General features: G+C 42.5%; 1 protein-coding gene across 1 annotated transcript in view; it reads left to right on the forward strand.

The window, feature by feature from the left end:
* ush1ga (Usher syndrome 1Ga (autosomal recessive)) overlaps positions 1-19,699 on the forward strand; it is a 51,674-nt gene that overhangs the window by 555 nt on the left and 31,420 nt on the right. The window lies entirely within an intron of this gene.

Genomic DNA, 19,699 nt, shown 5'->3' on the forward strand with positions numbered 1-19,699 from the left:
ATTGCCGCCCGCGAGACGTTATTTCGCGGCCCCCACCTCATACTTGCCAACCCTCCCGAAATTCAGCGCCTCTCCCGAAAACCTCCCGGGACAAATTTCCTCCCGAAAATCTGCCAGGACAAATTTTTCTCCCGAAAATCTCCCGAAATTCACACGGAGCTGGAGGTCCACACCCCCCAACATTGAGTCAGACCTGACTCAATGTTGTGACCCTCTTAAACGGGACAATACTGCCATCTACTGTACATAGAATAGAATGTTGATATATTCTACATTTAAGTGCAGTCAAGGAACATGCATTAGGGAGTCTGTTGTTCTGAGACGTAACTTCATCACGTCGCCTGGTTATTGACTCCAACCCAATATATTACACCGTCGACGGGCAAAATGAAGAAATATGCCTGCAAGTTCCAGAACAATTGGAAACAAGAATTTCAGTTTATCCAGGAGAGTTCGAAGGGGAAGGGGTATGTTGCCTGTAAATTTTGTAGAACAGACTTCTCCATTGAACACGGCGGCCGAACGGGTATATTCAGCCATGAACGGTCAGCGAAGAACAAAGCGTCCGCTGCGCAGCATCGTTCACAACCCAGTATTATGGCCCACCTCGCAAAATGGAGACCTGATGGTCTATCTTATGCTGAGACAAAGATGGCTATGCTGATAGCTGGAAGCAACATCCCCGGTCTCATTTGCGGATGTCTACAACAAATCAGTGAAGGATAGGTTCCCGGATTCGGAGATCACTCGCCAATACGCAAATGGCAGAACAAAGTTTACTCAAATAGTGAAAGGTAAGTGTTGTTGTTTTTTTAGTAACCAGCAAGCACAGTACAGTTAGTAGAACTGTGTTTTTATTACTGTGTAATTGATAGGTGCCGTCGGGAAATTCAACTATTTATTTCATTTATATATATAATAAAATAATTATATATAGCTAGAATTCACTGAAAGTCAAGTATTTCATACACACATATATATATATATATATATATATATATGTATATATATATATATATATATATATATATATAATATGTATAAAATACTCGAGTTGGTAAATTATACGCCACCCCTCTTATGCATGCCCCAACCACGCCTCAAAAATTGTCTATTTGAGTTTTGTCTCTCTTAGAATTAAAAATGTCGAGCAAAGCGACACCAGCTTGCTAGTAAATAAATACAATTTTAAAAATAGAAGCAGCTCACTGGTAAGTGCTGCTATTTGAGCTATTTTTAGAACAGGCCAGCGGGCGACTCATCTGGTCCTTACGGGCAACCTGGTGCCCGCGGGCAGCGCGTTGGTGACCCCTGACCTAGACCAATTAAACCCGTTATTTGTGGAGATGTCCGATAATATCAGACTGCCAGTATTATCGGCCGAAAAATGCTTTAAAATGTATTATCGGAAATTATCGGTATTAGTTTCAAAAAGTGCAATTTCTGACTTTTTAAAACGCCGCTGTAAATGATGAATAAATGGGTTGTACTTGTATAGTGCTTTTCTACCTTCAAGGTACTCAAAGCGCTTTGACACTACTTCCACATTTACCCATTCACACACACATTCACACACTGATGGAGGGAGCTGCCATGCAAGGCGCTAACCAGCACCCATCAGGAGCAAGGGTGAAGTGTCTTGCTCAGGACAGAACGGTCGTGACGAGGTTGGTAGTAGGTGGGGATTGAACCAGGGACCCTCGGGTTGCGCACGGCCACTCTTCCACTGCGCCACGCCGTCCCTGTACGGAGTGGTACACGGACGTAGGGAGAAGTACAGAGCGGCAATAAACCTTAAAGGCACTGCCTTTGCATGTCGGCCCAGTCACATAATATATACGGTTTATCACACACAGAAGTGAATGCAAGGCATACTTGGTCAACAGCCATACAGGTCACACTGAGGCTGGCCGTATAAACAACTTTAACACTTTTGCAAACATGCGCCACATTGTGAACCCACACCAAACAAAAATGACAAACTCATTTCGGTAGACCATCTGCACCTTAAGACAACATAAACACAACAGAACAAATACCCAGAACCCCTTGCAGCACTAACTCTTCCAGGAAGCTGCAATATTTTCTTTTCTTGCGGCCCAGCCTCACCCAGACTCTGCATCCAGTGGCCCCCAGTTGAATTGAGTTTGAGACCCCTGCTGTAGTATGAATGAAAGAATAATTGGAATGTTGGAATGGTTTGTATGTTGAAAGAGTTTTAATTTCAAGGACAACCGGAATTTGGCTTGGAAATTGGGAAAGTGTTATCAAAGGTTGGAATTTGGGGGTTTAATCACCTAAAATGATTCCCGGGCGCAGCCACCACTGCTGCTCACTGCTCTCCTCACCTCCCATGAGGGGAGGGTGATGGGTCGAATGCAGAGGATAATCTCACCACACCTAGTGTGTGTGAGTGACAATCACAAAAAAAAAGAAGAAGAAAAAAAAGTTTGAATGGGACAAGTGGTAGAAAATGAATGGATGGATGACTGTCCAGGATGAGTGGCATGTGTTGATGTTGGAATGGTTTGAATCGGTTGAAAAATGTGGGAATTGTGCAGTTTGGAAAAATGTTCTACTGATTTCAATGGGAACTTTCTGGAAATTTGGGAATTTTGGGGAAAAGCGTGTTTTTTTGGAAAATGATTAGGAGCATGAATGTCCCAAGTGAGCTGAATAAATAAATGTTGAAGTAGTAAATGGTATTAGGGAAAATCGGGAAGATTTTTTGAATTTGGAAAAAGAGTAGTTTGAATTTCCAGAATGGTTTGAATGGTTTGAAAAATGTGGGAATTGTGGAAGTTTGAAAAATGGACAATACATTTCGAATTGGGAAATTGCAAAAAAAAAAAAAAAAGTAATAATGGCGAAATCCGGTAATTTTTTTTTTAGAATTGTTGAAGTAGAGCACACAATTCCCGAACATGCTGAATATATTGAAGTTGGAAAAGTTTGAATCAGATGAAAAATGCGGCAGTTGTGGAACTTTGAAGAATGTCCCATTCATTTCAATGGGAAAATTTTGTTTCGGGAAAAGTGGGAATTTTTTTGAAAATGGTAAAAAAAAAAAAAATACTTGAATGGTCTAAACCAGGGGTGGGCATTACGTCGATCGCGATCGACTGGTCGATCTCGGAGGGTGTGTCAGTCGATCTCAAGCTAGGCATTAAAAAATATACATAAAAATGAGCAATCATCAATCATACCAAGACTTCACTTTCGTCAGTTGTTTGACATTCTCGGCACCCGAGGATCTTGTGAGATGACACTGGCTGCTGCCAGCTCATATTTAAGAAAAAAAATCACTAACAAGGCGGACGCAGAGAAACACATTTTATTTCTAGAGACTCCGTACCTACTGTCAAAACTATAAAGACCGACTGCACAGTTCCTGTCTTCACCATAAAAGACCTGTTTCATCCTGCCTGTGCTAACAAAATAAGAGTCTCAGAAAGCTAGCGTGCACAAGCTAGCAAGCTACGGAGTTTGATGCCAATATATTTCTCCCCCGCCCTCAGCGACCGCTTTCTCACTTGTTTGCCCACCCGCACAGTCACTGACGTCACTCACCTGTTGCCAGACATTAAAGGGCCACACACATATGCTACTCTCATAACAAAGTGTTTAAAAAGGAGTATGCAAGTCGGACAAATGAGATGCCAAATCCAACCACTTTCATGTGGTATTGGACAGAAAGGAGGACTTTTTTTCCCCCTCCATTTGAAAATGCGGACGTTATCAGCACCACTGTCTAATTCCAATCAATGCAAGTCATCAGAATCAGGTAATACACCAACTTATATTCTTGTCTTCATGAAAGAAAGGAATCTATGTGTGTTAAACATGCTTGTATTATCATTAAACACCATTAACTTGTTAACAAAAATGTCTCTTTCATAAATAAATAAATAGAAATTATAAATAGGAATGAGGTAGATCTCCTCGACTTGGTCAATTGAAAAGTAGCTCACCTGCAGAAAAAGTGTGAGCGCCCCTGGTCTAAACGAGTTGAAATGGTTGGTGTTGGAATTTTTCCAAATCGATCAAGAAATGTTGAAGAAGTAACATGTTGAATTGAAAAATGGTATTACGGAATTCCTGGAATTTCCTGAAAACCGGGAGTTTTTTCATTTCAGTTGTCTTGATTAAGAGTAATGTTTTGACGGTAGGACGGTTGAAATTCGTTGAAAAATGTGAAAGGAGTAGTCACCAAAAAAAAAGGGTGGAAATAAGGCTTTGGAAAACCAGAAATTCTAGAATTGTTTTGAATTTGGAAAAAAAGGTAGTTTGAATTTCCAGGATGGTGGAATGTGTTAAGTTAAGTTAAGGTGGAATGGTTTGAATACGTTGAAAAATGTGGAAACGGTGGAAGTTTGAAAAATGGCCCATTCATTTTGAAAAGGAAAAAATGTCCCAGAAAACCTGGAATTCTGGGAAATCTGGGAATTTTTTTAATTTTTCAAGGCAAAGCCTGCGATTCCCGAATAGGCAGAACAGTTTGAAGTTGGAACGGTTTAAATTGGGTGTAAAATGTGGAAGGTAGAGCGGGCCGAAATCTGGAGACAAAGAATAAATTGATGAGGCAATTCCTGAAGGAATTGCGCATGAAAGCTCCAATGCTGAAGTTGAACTGAAATCCTAGATTTTTTTTTAATTGTTGAAGTAGAGCACACAATTCCCAAACAGGCTGAACATTTTAAAGTTGGAACAGTTTGAATCAGATGAAAAATGTGGGAGTTGTGGAACTTCGAAGGATGTCCCTTTGATTTCAATGGGAATTTCCCAAAATGTTGGGAATTTCGGGAAAAGCCGGAATTTTTTGGGAAAAAACTTGAATGGTCCGAATGAGTTTAAATTGTTGGTCGAGAACTCAGTTGAATCGGTCGAGAAATGTTGAAGGAGTAACATGTTGAATTGAGAAATGGTATAAGTGGTAAATGGGTTGGACTTGTATAGTGCTTTTCTGCCCCTTTTTAAGGAGCCCAAAGCACTTTTGACAGTATTTCCACATTCGCCCATTCACACACACAATGACGGCGGGAGCTGCCATGCAAGGCGCTCACCAGGACCAATCAGGAGCAAGGGTGAAGTGTCTTGCCCAAGGACACAACGGATGTGACTAGGATGGTAGAAGGTGGGGATTGAACCAGTAACCCTCAGATTACTGGCACAGCCACTCTACCAACTTCGCCACGCCGTCCCCAACGGAATTCCTGGAATTTCGGGAAAACAGGGAATTTTTCCAGTTCAAAAAACAACTTCATTTTTTTGTCCTGATTAAGAAGGAATGTTTTGACGGCGGAACGGTTGAAATGCGTTGAAAACTGTGAAAGGAGTGGTCGAAAAAGAAAAAAGGGTGTATATAGTAATGCTGGGTACTGTGGCCAAACCGCTCAATTTTTATTTCATTTGACATCACATGGAAAAAGATAAGACCTTCTAAAGGAAAGTTATGTGGTCAGATGAAACACACATTGAGCTGTTTGGCCATAATACCCAGAACACTGTACCTACCGTCAAGCATGGTTGTGGTAGTAGTATGCTCTGAGCGTGTTTTGCTGCCAATGGAACTGGTGCTTTACAGAGAGTAAATGAGACAATGAAAAAGGAGGATTACCTCCAAATTCTTCAGGACAACCTAAAATCAGCAGCCCGGAGGTTGGGTCTTGGGCGCAGTTGGGTTTTCCAACAGGACAATGACCCCAAACACAAGCCAAAAGTGGTAAAGGAATGGCTAAATCAGGCTAGAATTAAAGGGGAACATTATCACAATTGCAAAAGGGTTAAAAACAATAAAAAACAGTTCCCAGTGGCTTGTTGTATTTTTAGAATTTTTTTTCAAAATTTTACCAGTCCCTGAATATCCCTAAAAAAAACTTTAAAGTGCTTGATTTTCGCTATTTGCGATGCGACTATCCATACAGTGCTCGGATTCAGACTCGGATTTCAGCGGCTTAAGCGATTCAACAGATTACTGCATGTATTGAAACGGATGGTTGGAGTACGAAACTATTGAAGAAGAAACTGAAGCTATTGGGCGAATAGCTATTGACGCTATTCATAGCCATACCATGGCCGAATAGCTGCGTTAGCATCGCCGGTAAAATGTGCGGACCAAACGATCAGGACTTTCGCATCTTGTGACACTGGAGCAACTTAAATCCTTCGATTGGTAAGTGTTTTTTTCGCATTAAATGTGGGTGGAAGGAAACGTAATATAGTTGCAAATGCATCTGCAGGTTATCCATACATCTCTGTGCCATGTCTGACATCGCCGGTTAAATGTGGAGACACTTTGGCACATTCAATGGGGGTCTGGCGGCAGATTTCTTGCCAGTGGTGCAACTTGAATCCCTCCCTGTTAGTGTTGTTACACCCTCCGACAACACACCGACGAGGCATGATGTCTCCAAGGTTCCAAAAAATAGTCGAAAAAACGGAAAATAACAGAGCTGAGACCCGGTGTTTGTAATGTAAAAATGAAAATGGCGGGTGTGTTACCTCGGTGACGTCACGTTCTGACGTCATCGCTAAAAGACCGATAAACAGAAAGGCGTTTAATTTGCCAAAATTCACCCATTTAGAGTTCGAAAATCGGTTAAAAAAATACATGGTCTTTTTTCTGCACCATCAAGGTATATATTGACGCTTGCATAGGTCTGGTGATAATGTTCCCCTTTAAGGTTTTAGAATGGCCTTCCCAAAGTCCTGACTTAAACGTGTGGACAATGCTGAAGAAATAAGTCCATGTCAGAAAACCAACAAATTTAGCTGAACTACACTAATTTCTAAAGAGGAGTGGTCAACAATTCAACCAGAAGCTTGTGGATGGCTACCAAAATAACCTTATTGCAGTGAAACTTGCAAAGAGACATGTAACAAAATATTAACATTGCTGTATGTATACTTTTGACCCGGCAGATTTGCTCACATTTTCAGTAGACCCATAATAAATTCATAAAAGAACCAAACTTCATGACTGTTTTTTGATACAAACAAGTATGTGCTCCAATCACTCTATCACAAAAAAGTGTGAAATTAATGGAAACTCAAGACTGTCATGACATTATGTTCTTTACAAGTGTATGTAAACTTTTGACCACGACTGTAGATGAACTTTGGTGTAGAAAACCATATGTGTGAATGTTGCAGCTCGCATATGACATGAACAACGACTTCAGTTCCTAATTTTTATCCCTTTGATGAGGCTAAGTAAGGCAACTGAAATAATAGACACACCTGCTGGTGCATGTGTTACAGTGCAAATTAAGCATAAATGCATACCTTTGGTTTGCTCTGGTTATAAATAATTATGTAAACACTTAACCAGTAATTAAAAGGCAATCTGTAAAAGGGTTAGGCATTCATGTTTGGTGGAGTACTTTCATTTAATTTTAAAAGCATTTTAAAATTAATAATGCACGCATGTGAAGTTTAAAGTAATAACACGTGTTGCTTATCCAAATTAGGATTGCTATACCAGTGTTTTTCACACTCTGGTGTGCCATGGGGGAATATGTAATTTCATCTATTTGGTTTAAAAATATGTTTTGCAAACCAGTAATAATAATCTTCAAATGTGCCGTTGTTGAGTGTCGGTGCTGTCGAGAACTTGGCAGAGTAACCATGTTGTACTCTTAAATGGGTTGTACTTGTATAGCGCTTTTCTACCTTCAAGGTACTCAAAGCGCTTTGACACTACTTCCACATTTACCCATTCACACACACATTCACACACTGATGGAGGGAGCTGCCATGCAAGGCGCCAACCAGCACCCATCAGGAGCAAGGGTGAAGTGTCTTGCTCAGGACACAACGGACGTGACGAGGTTGGTACTAGGTGGGAATTGAACCAGGGACGCTCGGGTTGCGCACGGCCACTCTCCCCACTGCGCCACGCCGTCTTCCATATCAGTAGGTGACAGCAAGTATCTAATTGCTCTGTAGATGTCGGGAACATGGTTTGTCTTGATCACATTACGCAGACGACAGCGTGCAGGTAAAAAGGTGTCTAATGCTTAAACCAAAAATAAACCAAAGGCGAGTGCCGCTAAGAAAAGGCTTTGGAGCTCAGGGAAGGTTATGCAGAACGAAAGTAAAACTGAACTGGTCGCAAAGTAAACAAAAACAGAATGCTGGACGACAGCAAAGACTTACAGCGTGTGGAGCGGACAGCGTCCACAAAGTGCATCCGAACATGACATGCCAATCAACAATGTCGCCGCAAAGAAGGATAGCGACAACTTAAATAGCCTTGATTGCTAAAACAAAACAGGTGCGGGGAAACTTCTACAGGACGATACCAACAAAACAGGAAAAGCCACCAAAATAGGAGCGCAAGACAAGAACTTAAACACTACACAGAAGAAGACGCCAAAAAACTCCAAATAAGTCACGGCGTGATTTGACAGTACTTTGAGACAAGAGTTATATCAATCAATCAATCAATGTTTACTTATATAGCCCTAAATCACTAGTGTCTCAAAGGGCTGCACAAACCACTACGACATCCTCGGTAGGCCCACATAAGGGCAAGGAAAACTCACACCCAGTGGGACGTCGGTGACAATGATGACTATGAGAACCTTGGAGAGGAGGAAAGCAATGGATGTCGAGCGGGTCTAACATGATACTGTGAAAGTTCAATCCATAATTTTGTACCAACTGTAATCTTTTAATGCTAGACATGGGGAGACCCGAAAATAATACGTTACAGTAGTCGAGGCGAGACGTAACAAACGCATGGATAATGATCTCAGCGTCTTTAGTGGACAGAATGGAGCGAATTTTAGCGATATTACGGAGATGAAAGAAGGCCGTTTTAGTAACGCTTTTAATGTGTGACTCAAAGGAGAGAGTTGGGTCGAAGATAACACCCAGATTCTTTACCGAGTCGCCTTGTTTAATTGTTTGGTTGTCAAATGTTAGAGTTGTATTATTAAATAGAGGTCGGTGTCTAGCAGGACCGATAATCAGCATTTCCGTTTTTTTGGCGTTGAGTTGCAAAAAGTTAGCGGACATCCATTGTTTAATTTCATTAAGACACGCCTCCAGCTGACTACAATCCGGCGTGTTATAGAGTTATAGTCATGCATGGTTGGTTATGGTTTGAATTCCTATACAAACACTTGCGAAAAAAACTTTTTCTTGTCAATATCGGCTGCTGAGTTTCATTTTTTCAAGTGTTTTTTGCTGCACTGCAAAAAATCAGTGTTCAAAAACAAGAAAAAAAAAGAAAAAAAAATTAGGGGTATTTTATTTGAACTACCGTATTTCCTTGAATTGCCGCCGGGGCGTTAATTAATTTAAAACTTCTTCTCACTCCTGCACTTACCAAAGGCATGCGGTAAAAGTAAGCATGCGCTAATTATTTTAAAACCTCTTCTCACTCCGGCACTTACTAAAGGCATGCAGTAAAAATTTGAGTGTGATGTAAGCTTGGACCTTAAATCCTACTGAATAACTCTTAATCTTCTTCCCTTTATGCGATTTCAAATTACCGGTATTGAAATCAGCCTCCTCCATTTTGAAAATGATGACAGGGGAAGTGTCACTCGTGACGTCAGGGGTTTGACCAGGCGGTAATACTAAGCATGCGCTAATTATTTTGCAAAGCGAGTTTGACCCGGCAGTAATTCAAGTCAGGCGCATACTTTATGCCCTGCGGCAATTCAAGGAAATACGGTAAGCAAAATTATCTGCCAGAGAACAAGAAAATTCGGCTTGTCAAGACTTTCCAAAACAAGTAAAATTAGCTAACCTCAATGAACCTAAAATAGCTTTTAATACGTATATTCTCACTAATAACAAGTGCACTTTTCTTGGTAGGAAAACATTTTTAGACATTTTTGCTCAATACGTTGAAAAATATTCCTCAATTAAGTAAATGCTAGTGCCAATATCTTGACATAATGATATGTGCTCGGCATCATGACTTATTTTTTTTCATGCTTAAAGTAAGAAATTATTACTTTAGAAAAGTAGTTTTATACTTGTCAGTGTTAATGACACAGTTTTGCAACACTTGATATTCTAGTTTCAAGCATGCTTTACTCAATATAGGTCAGGCCAAGGCAATTATTTTGACTCGGTGGCCACATTTAGAGAAAAAAATGTGCCTGAGGGCCGGTATATCTATTTTTAGTTACACTAATACAAAACTTCACAATAATGTCTGATTGAATGCTAAAAACGTTATGACAGACCCCCTCAAAAACCAAACTGGAATTATACATTTTTCCATGAAGGATAAAAGACTGAATATTGACAAAATATGAATGTCACACCTCCTTTCGATCGACATATTTTACAATCAAGTGAAACGCAAGAAAAATGCAACAAACAGTGAAATATGAACGCAAAGGGTACAAAATAAACCCACTTACAATCTGATATATCACTAAGCTTTAGAACTTTGTTGTGAAAAACTCCTTCCGCATCTGTGGAAACGTTTCCCGCCCACACTGCTTGGTGCCTCGTCTGAGCTGCTGTGACCTACATTACCATAGTAACTAATTAAATGACCATAGTAACTAATTATATTACTATAGTAACTGGTATATCATCCATAAGCGCAGATTCCATCCATTCGAATGCTTTGTATAGTTGAAGACTTCCGGTCATTAGAAAACATGACTGCACATCATAATGGCAGCTACACTTTCCATCTTAAAGATCTAAAAAAATATATTTGGAAATGTCTGGCGGACCAGATTGAAAAGCTTAACGGGCCGCATGTGGCCCGTTAAGCTTAATTTGCCCAGCTTAATTTGCCCAGGTCTGACATAGGTCATAAAATCTCTGCAACAAGCTGTAATATCTTACTGAGATTTTTTTTAGGACCAAAGCCCTTAAAGCAAGTAATACACTAACATAAAATCTGGTTAGTGAGAAGAATTATTTTATCAGCCAGTAAAAAAGCAATCCATCCATCCATCCATCCATTTTCTACCGCTTATTCCATTTCGGGGTCGCGGGGGGCGCTGGCGCCTATCTCAGCTACAATCGGGCGGAAGGCAGGGTACACCCTGGACAAGTCGCCACCTCATCACAGGGCCAACACAGATAGACAGACAACATTCACACTCACATTCACACACTAGGGCCAATTTTTTTAGTGTTGCCTATCAACCTATCCACTTCCAAAGACAAAAAAGCAATCATTTGAGATATTTAATCTAACTTAGGGGCTTCACGGTGGCAGAGGGGTTAGTGCGTCTGCCTCACAATACGAAGGTCCTGCAGTCCTGGGTTCAAATCCAGGCTCGGGATCTTTCTGTGTGGAGTTTGCATGTTCTCCCCGTGAATGCGTGGGTTCCCTCCGGGTACTCCGGCTTCCTCCCACTTCCAAAGACATGCACCTGGGGATAGGTTGATTGGCAACACTAAATTAGCCCTAGTGTGTGAATGTTGTCTGTCTATCTGTGTTGGCCCTGCGATGAGGTGGCGACTTGTCCAGGGTGTACCCCGCCTTCCGCCCGATTGTAGCTGAGATAGCCGCCAGCGCCCCCCGCGACCCCAAAAGGGAATAAGCAGTAGAAAATGGATGGATGGAATCTAACTTAGACTTCACTTTTTGCAATTAAAAAAATGTGCCTTGGCCCAAAAAAGTTTGAAAAACACTGTGCTATACAGCAGTGGTCCCCAACCAAAAATATATATATATATTTTTTATTTTTATTTTTATCAAATCAACATAAAAAACACAATGTACACTTACAATTAGTGCACCAACCCCAAAAACCTCCCTTTTTCATGACAAAAACGTCCCTTTTTCATGACAAAGAACAAAAAACAAAAAAACAAACAAAAAAAGGACCCCCCCAACACTCCACCCCCCGGGCCGCGGAAAAAATTATTAAGCGTTGACCGGTCCGCGGATAAAAAAAAGTTTGGGGACCACTGCTATACAGGACATAAACAAGTAAAAACATATTTGATTCAGATCCATCCATCCATCCATTTTCTACCGCTTATTCCCTTTTGGGGTCGCGGGGGGCGCCGGCACCTATCTCAGCTACAATCGGGCGGAAGGCGGGGTACACCCTGGACAAGTCGCCTCCTCATCGCAGGGCCAACACAGATAGACAGACAACATTCACACTCACATTCACACACTAGGGCCAATTTAGTGTTGCCAATCAACCTATCCCCAGGTGCATGTCTTTGGAGGTGGGAGGAAGCCGGAGTACCCGGAGGGAACCCACGCATTCACGGGGAGAACATGCAAACTCCACACAGAAAGATCCCGAGCCTGGATTTGAACCCAGGACTGCAGGAACTTCGTATTGTGAGGCAGACGCACTAACCCCTCTTCCACCGTGAAGCTCGTTGATTCAGATCTTAATTCCGTAAACAAAAAATATTTACTGTACTATGTAGGGGTGTAACGGTACATGTATTTGTATTGAACCGTTTCGGCACGGGGGTTTCGGTTCGGTGCGAAGGTGTACCGAACGAGTTTCCAGACGGACATATCAAGTAGCGTAAACAATACTCAAAATGCCGGACATTGGAGGCATTTAAGAAACTCTGCCCTGACAGCCCCGCAAAAGAGGACATGTCCGGTGGAAAGAGGACGTATGGTCAGTCTAGGCAAGCCCGATCGCTGCTAGCACCGGACATGTCCTATTTTGCGCGGCTGTCAGGGCAAAATTTCTTAAATGCCTCAAATGTCCGGCATTTTGAGTTATGGTTGCTTGTATTAACAATGTACAGTGGGGCAAAAAAGTATTTAGTCAGCCAGCGATTGTGCAAGTTCTCCCACTTAAAATGATGACAGAGGTCTGTAATTTTCATCATAGGTACACTTCAACTGTGAGAGACAGAATGTGAAAAAAAAATCCAGGAATTCACATTGATGGAATTTTAAAGATTTTATTTGTAAATTATGGTGGAAAATAAGTATTAGGTCAACCATTCAAAGCTCTCACTGATGGAAGGAGGTTTTGGCTCAAAATCTCACGATACATGGCCCCATTCATTCTTTCCTTAACACGGATCAATCGTCCTGTCCCCTTAGCAGAAAAACAGCCCCAAAGCATGATGTTTCCACCCCCATGCTTCACAGTAGGTGTGGTGTTCTTGGGATGCAACTCAGTACTCTTCTTCCTCCAAACACGACGAGTTGAGTTTATACCAAAAAGTTCTATTTTGGTTTCATCTGACCACATGACATTCTCCCAATCCTCTGCTCTATCATCCATGTATCCATTTTGGTATAAACTCAACTCGTCGTGTTTGGAGGAAGAAGAATACTGAGTTGCATCCCAAGAACACCACACCTACTGTGAAGCATGGGGGTGGAAACATCATGCTTTGGGGCTGTTTTTCTGCTAAGGGGAAAGGACGATTGATCCGTGTTAAAGGCCTACTGAAAGCCACTACTAGCGACCACGCAGTCTGATAGTTTATATATCAATGATGAAATATTAACATTGCAACACATGCCAATACGGCCGGGTTAGTTTACTAAATTGCAATTTTAAATTTCGCGCGGAAGTATCCTGCTAACACGTCGCGGAATGATGACGCGTCCGCGTAACGTCATGCAGCGTAGAGGACATTTTTTTCCAGCACCGTTTACAGCTATAAGTCGTCTGTTTTCATCGCATAATTCCACGGTATTCTGGACATCTGTGTTGCTGAATCTTTTGTAATTTGTTCAATGAATAATGGAGACGTCAAAGAAAAAAGCTGTAGGTGGGAAGCGGCGGATTGCGGCCGCCTTTAGCAACACAAACACAGCCGGTGTTTCATTGTTTACATTCCCGAAAGATGACAGTGAAGCTGAGTTTATACCAAAATGGATACATGGATGATACAGCAGAGGATTGGTAGAATGTCATGTGGTCAGATAAAAACCAAAATAGAACTTTTTGGTATAAACTCAACTCGTCGTGTTTGGAGGAAGAAGAATACTGAGTTGCATCCCAAGAACACCATACCTTCTGTGAAGCATGGGGGTGGAAACATCATGGTGGCTGACAAAATACTGTTAGTCAGCCACTGTACGTTCAGGGTTAAGAAGGGGTTAAAAAAAAACAAATTTTTCGCGCAACAGCAGCATTTGTGAGGGAGGGGCAGAAACAGAGAGTTATGATAAACGCGCATGCGTCTCCAGGATCGGCTTTTCATCCATTGATTTATCAGATTGAATTTTTTATTATCTATAGCTGGGGTGTCAAAAGTGTGCCATTTGCGGCCCACAGCTAATGTTTTAAAGGCCCACGGCACATTATAAAAATACACAAAAGCATAACAAAAGTGAAATAAAAAAAAGCTTGAAGGTTAAATGTAATTAAGAAAAAGTTGCGATGTTGACTAATAAAACAAAGCTGTTTTTTTTTTCTTTCACACTGTCAAAGCTCAAAACATGATATTGAATCAAAATCGATGTTATTATGAATTATTGACCTATGCAAGGTTCCCATTACTTCACATCAAATATTCCACTAAGAAAAATATTTTTGGTGGAAGATTTCGCAATTTTGGTAAATAAATAACCCAAAAAATTATATTTGTTTTCTTACTGTACCGAAAATGAACCGAACCGTGACCTCTAAACCGAGGTACGTACCGAACCGAATTTTTTGTGTACCGTTACACCCGTAGTACTATGATATGCAAGCCCGGAATAAGCGGTAGAAAATGGATGGATGGATGTATGATATGCCAGATGCCAACATTTGCATGTTCATTTCTAATGTTGCTCTTTTAAGGAGATGACAAGGGAGATGACCTTTCGGCGAGTTTATCTCCGCTGAGGGAGACGTGCTTGCAGTTGAACTATCGCATGTGAACAATGTGGCCCCCCCCCCCCAGGAGAACAATTAAGCGTCTACCGTGATGTTAACACGCCCCGGAGGAGCAGGAGAGTCCCAGACGTGGTGCCAACTCGTGTCTGCAAGCTTAGCTGCAGGCTGAGAGGTCAAAAAGAGTCATTGTAAAGTACAACAGCAGAACTTCTTGTTTGGCGACTTTTTTTTTTTTTTTGTGGCTTTGTTCATGGCGCATAAACTCTTAAAGTCGTTAACGGCCGACCTAGTTCGCTTGCCAGACAGAAAAATGGGCCCATTATGAAGCCTTGTAATTAAGGGTGGCGTAAAATGGAGGCATAATGCATGCCCTGCTGCGCTTTCTAACTCCTTTTGTCAAGGGAAAAAAAAAAAAAGGATGGATGAGCCCATCTAATGATGTGGCAAAAATGCTGCCTCTACAAAGACAAAACTGCTTAGTTGGGGCTCACAAAGGGGCTGAACGTTTCAGGTATATTTATGGAACATTGCAGAAACGCTGATTGGGAAATATTCAAAATATGACATTGGTTAAACGGTTATTAAAGTGCAACTTCAAAAGTTGTGCAATTTTAATTATTTTTTTGGGTTGAGGATTAGTTTTTTGCAATGTCACCGTGATGAAAATGACAGAATAACCATACTTGCCAACCTTGAGACCTCAGAATTAGGGAGATATTCAAAAGGATGTATATATCCGGTTTGGTGGCCACGGGATTAGGTCTCTGCTTTTTGCAGATGATGTGGTCCTGATGGCTTCATCTGGCCGGGATCTTCAACTCTCACTGGATCGGTTCGCAGCCGAGTGTGAAGCGACCGGAATGAGAATCAGCACCTCCAAGTCCGAGTCCATGGTTCTCGCCCGGAAAAGGGTGGAGTGCCATCTCCGGGTTGGGGAGGAGACCCTGCCCCAAGTGGAGGAGTTCAAGTACTTAGGAGTCTTGTTCACGAGTGGGGGAAGAGTGGATCGTGAGATCGACAGGCGGATCGGTGCGGCGTCTTCAGTAATGCGGACGTTGTACCGATCCGTTGTGGTGAAGAAGGAGCTGAGCCGGAAGGAAAAGCTCTCAATTTACCGGTCGATCTACGTTCCCATCCTCACCTATGGTCATGAGCTTTGGGTCATGACCGAAAGGATAAGATCACGGGTACAAGCGGCCGAAATGAGTTTCCTCCGCCGGGTGGCGGGGCTCTCCCTTAGAGATAGGGTGAGAAGCTCTGCCGTCCGGGAGGGACTCAAAGTAAAGCCGCTGCTCCTCCACACCGAGAGGAGCCAGATGAGGTGGTTCGGGCATCTGGTCAGGATGCCACCCGAACGCCTCCCTAGGGAGGTGTTTAGGGCACGTCCAGCTGGTAGGAGGCCACGGGGAAGACCCAGGACACGTTGGGAAGACTATGTCTCCCGGCTGGCCTGGGAACGCCTCGGGATCCCCCGGGAAGAGCTAGACGAAGTGGCTGGAGAGAGGGAAGTCTGGGCTTCCCTGCTTAGGCTGTTGCCCCCGCGACCCGACCTCGGATAAGCGGAAGATGATGGATGGATGGATGGATATATGTAAGTGTGTGCTTCCTCCCACTTCCAAAGACATGCACCTGGGGATAGGTTGATTGGCAACACTAAATGGTCCCTAGTGTGTGAATGTGAGTGTGAATGTTGTCTGTCTATCTGTGTTGGCCCTGCGAGGAGGTGGCGACTTGTCCAGGGTGTACCCCGCCTTTCGCCCGAATAGGATAGGATAGGATAGGATAGGTCTTTATTGTGATTGCACAAGTACAACGAAACTTTGTTTTCAGCACAAACCTGTTCAAGATTAGACAAACAAACAGTGTACAGGGTTACAGAACAAGAACGCTGATGGCTCGCCGTAAGGCGCCCCGTAAAAGATGGGAAAAAATGCAGCTGAGCTAGGCTCCAGCGACCCCGAACGGGACAAGCGGTAGAAAATGGATATGTATATATATATATATTATATATATGTATATATATATATATATATATATATATATATATATATATATACCTCAGAATTAGGGAGATATTCAAAAGGCTCGCTGGGGGGGAGGTGTGTGTGTGTATATATATATATATATCCATCCATTTTCTACCGCTTATTCCCTTTCGGGGTCGCGGGGGGCGCTGGCGCCTATCTCAGCTACAATCGGGCGGAAGGTGGGGTACACCCTGGACAAGTCGCCACCTCATCGCAGGGCCAACACAGATAGACAGACAACACTCACACTCACATTCACACACTAGGGCCAATTTAGTGTTGGCAATCAACCTATCCCCAGGTGTATGTCTTTGGAAGTGGGAGGAAGCCGGAGTACCCGGAGGGAACCCACGCATTCATGGGGAGAACATGCAAACTCCACACAGAAAGATCCTGAGCCTGGATTTGAACCCAGGACTGCAGGACCTTCGTATTGTGAGGCAGACGCACTAACCCCTCTTCCACCATGAAGCCATATATATATATATACATATATATATATATATATATATATATATACATATATATATAAAGAAAAAAAATACATATAAAGGGGGCCTGGGGGGTGTATATATTTTCAAGTATTTCTTATATATATATTTTTTTATTTTTAAATTTTGGGAAAAGCGGGATTTTTTTGAAAATGATTAGGATCAGCACCTCCAAGTCCGAGTCCATGGTTCTCGCCCGGAAAAAGGGTGGAGTGCCATCTCCGGGTTGGGGAGGAGACCCTGCCCCAAGTGGAGGAGTTCAAGTACCTCTGAATCTTGTTCACGAGTGAGGGAAGAGTGGATCGTGAGATCGACATGCGGATCGGTGCGGCGTCTTCAGTAATGCGGACGTTGTATCGATCCGTTGTGGTGAAGAAGGAGCTGAGCCGGAAGGCAAAGCTCTCAATTTACTGGTCGATCTACGTTCCCATCCTCACCTATGGTCATGAGCTTTGGGTCATGACCGAAAGGATAAGATCACGGGTACAAGCGGCCGAAATGAGTTTCCTCCGCCGTGTGGCGGGGCTCTCCCTTAGAGATAGGGTGAGAAGCTCTGCCATCCGGGAGGAACTCAAAGTAAAGCCGCTGCTCCTCCACATCGAGAGGTGCCAGATGAGGTGGTTCGGGCATCTGGTCAGGATGCCACCCGAACGCCTCCCAAGGGAGGTGTTTAGGGCACGTCCAACCGGTAGGAGGCCACGGGGAAGACCCAGGACACGTTGAGAAGACTATGTCTCCCGGCTGGCCTGTGAACGCCTCGGGATCCCCCCGGAAGAGCTAGACGAAGTGGCTGGGGAGAGGGAAGTCTGGGTTTCCCTGCTTAGGCTGTTGCCCCCGCGACCCGACCTCGGATAAGCGGAAGATGATGGATGGATGGATGATGGATGGGTTAGGAATGGGAATGCACTTCAAAGTTCATATGTGAGTCAAGGCAGGTGGCCAATTACTGGTGGCATTTTAAAAGGGATGTTTGCATTATTTACACAGATGCCTAGAGGGCGCCAACTTTGCAAAGTATTTTACACCTTTCACGGCTTCTTGTACGTAATGACGTAATTACGTACGTACATACGTAAAAAAGTATTTTACACCTTTCACGGCTTCTTGTACGTAATAACGTAATTACGTACGTACATACGTAAAAAATGCACATACATTAGCGTTAAGTGTTTGCTACTAATAGCCATTTGGATATTTAGCGTTAGCTGTCATTGAATGTTTTTTTTATCATAACGCGACTGCAATTTGTTCGTTGCTTCTCTTCGACTGTTGGACTGTGCACGCGCTCTCTGCGTGGACATGTTGACGAGATCGGGTGAGTGACAGCCATAAATTCCAATCACTTTAAAATAGACAATTGTCAAAAAAATCGGTTGTACTAAACCATTAATGGTAACTTTACCTAACTGGTGGTGTTCTTTTCATATTTTTTACTTTGAAAGATTTTACTGTGAGAAAGTCGCAAACAACACCTTTAAGTAATTTAACCAAGAATGTCGAGAGCACAGCTACTGTGCATATTGATCGTATTTTACTTTCATTTAGTTATATCTTAAAGGCCTACTGAAACCCACTACTAGCAACCACACAGTCTGATAGTTTATATATCAATGATGAAATATTAACATTGCAACACATGCCAATACGGCCTTTTTAGTTTACTAAATTGCAATTTTAAATTTCCCGCGGAGTTTCTTGTTGAAAACGTCACGGAATGATGACGCGTGCGCGTGACGAGTCGAATTGTAGAGGACATATTAGCCCAGCACCACACACGGCTAAAAGTCGTCTCTTTTCGTCGCATAATTACACAGTATTTTGGACGTCTGTGTTGCTGAATCTTTTGCAGTTTGTTCAATTAATATTGGAGACTATAAAGAACAATGCTGTTGGTGGAAAGCGGTGGATTGCAGCTGTCTTTAGCACCGAAACATAGCCGGTGTTTCTTTGTTGTGAAGCTTTAACACAGAGCGGTCAAGGGGAACATGTTTCTCTACGTCAATCAGCATGTTTTTGAATGGGAAAATCGTGATATTAAGTCAGCTCTTACCGGAGACTTCATTGGATTATGGGACCTCCTAAAGGCAGCTGTGATCTTGGCTCCTCCATTGGCTTCTCTGAGAGACACTAGCGTTCACTGCAGCCATCCGACTTTCAGGTATGAATTTAGAATCTCACTAAAACACTATTAAAACAATAAGCAGATAAGGGATTTTCCAGAATTATCCTAGTAAATGTGTCTAATTACATCCAAAATGCTACCACTGCCGCCGCCCGCAGCTGTCACGTTTTCTTTTTTTTTTTTAGTGCCTCACTCTAACTTTCCTCATCCACGAATCTTTCATCCTCGCTCAAATTAATGGGGAAATTGTCGCTTTCTTGGTCCGAATAGCTTTTGCTGCTGGAGGCTATGATTATAAACAAT

The sequence above is a fragment of the Nerophis ophidion genome, linkage group LG23 (genome assembly GCF_033978795.1).
Source record: "Nerophis ophidion isolate RoL-2023_Sa linkage group LG23, RoL_Noph_v1.0, whole genome shotgun sequence".
NCBI lineage: Eukaryota > Metazoa > Chordata > Actinopteri > Syngnathiformes > Syngnathidae > Nerophis > Nerophis ophidion.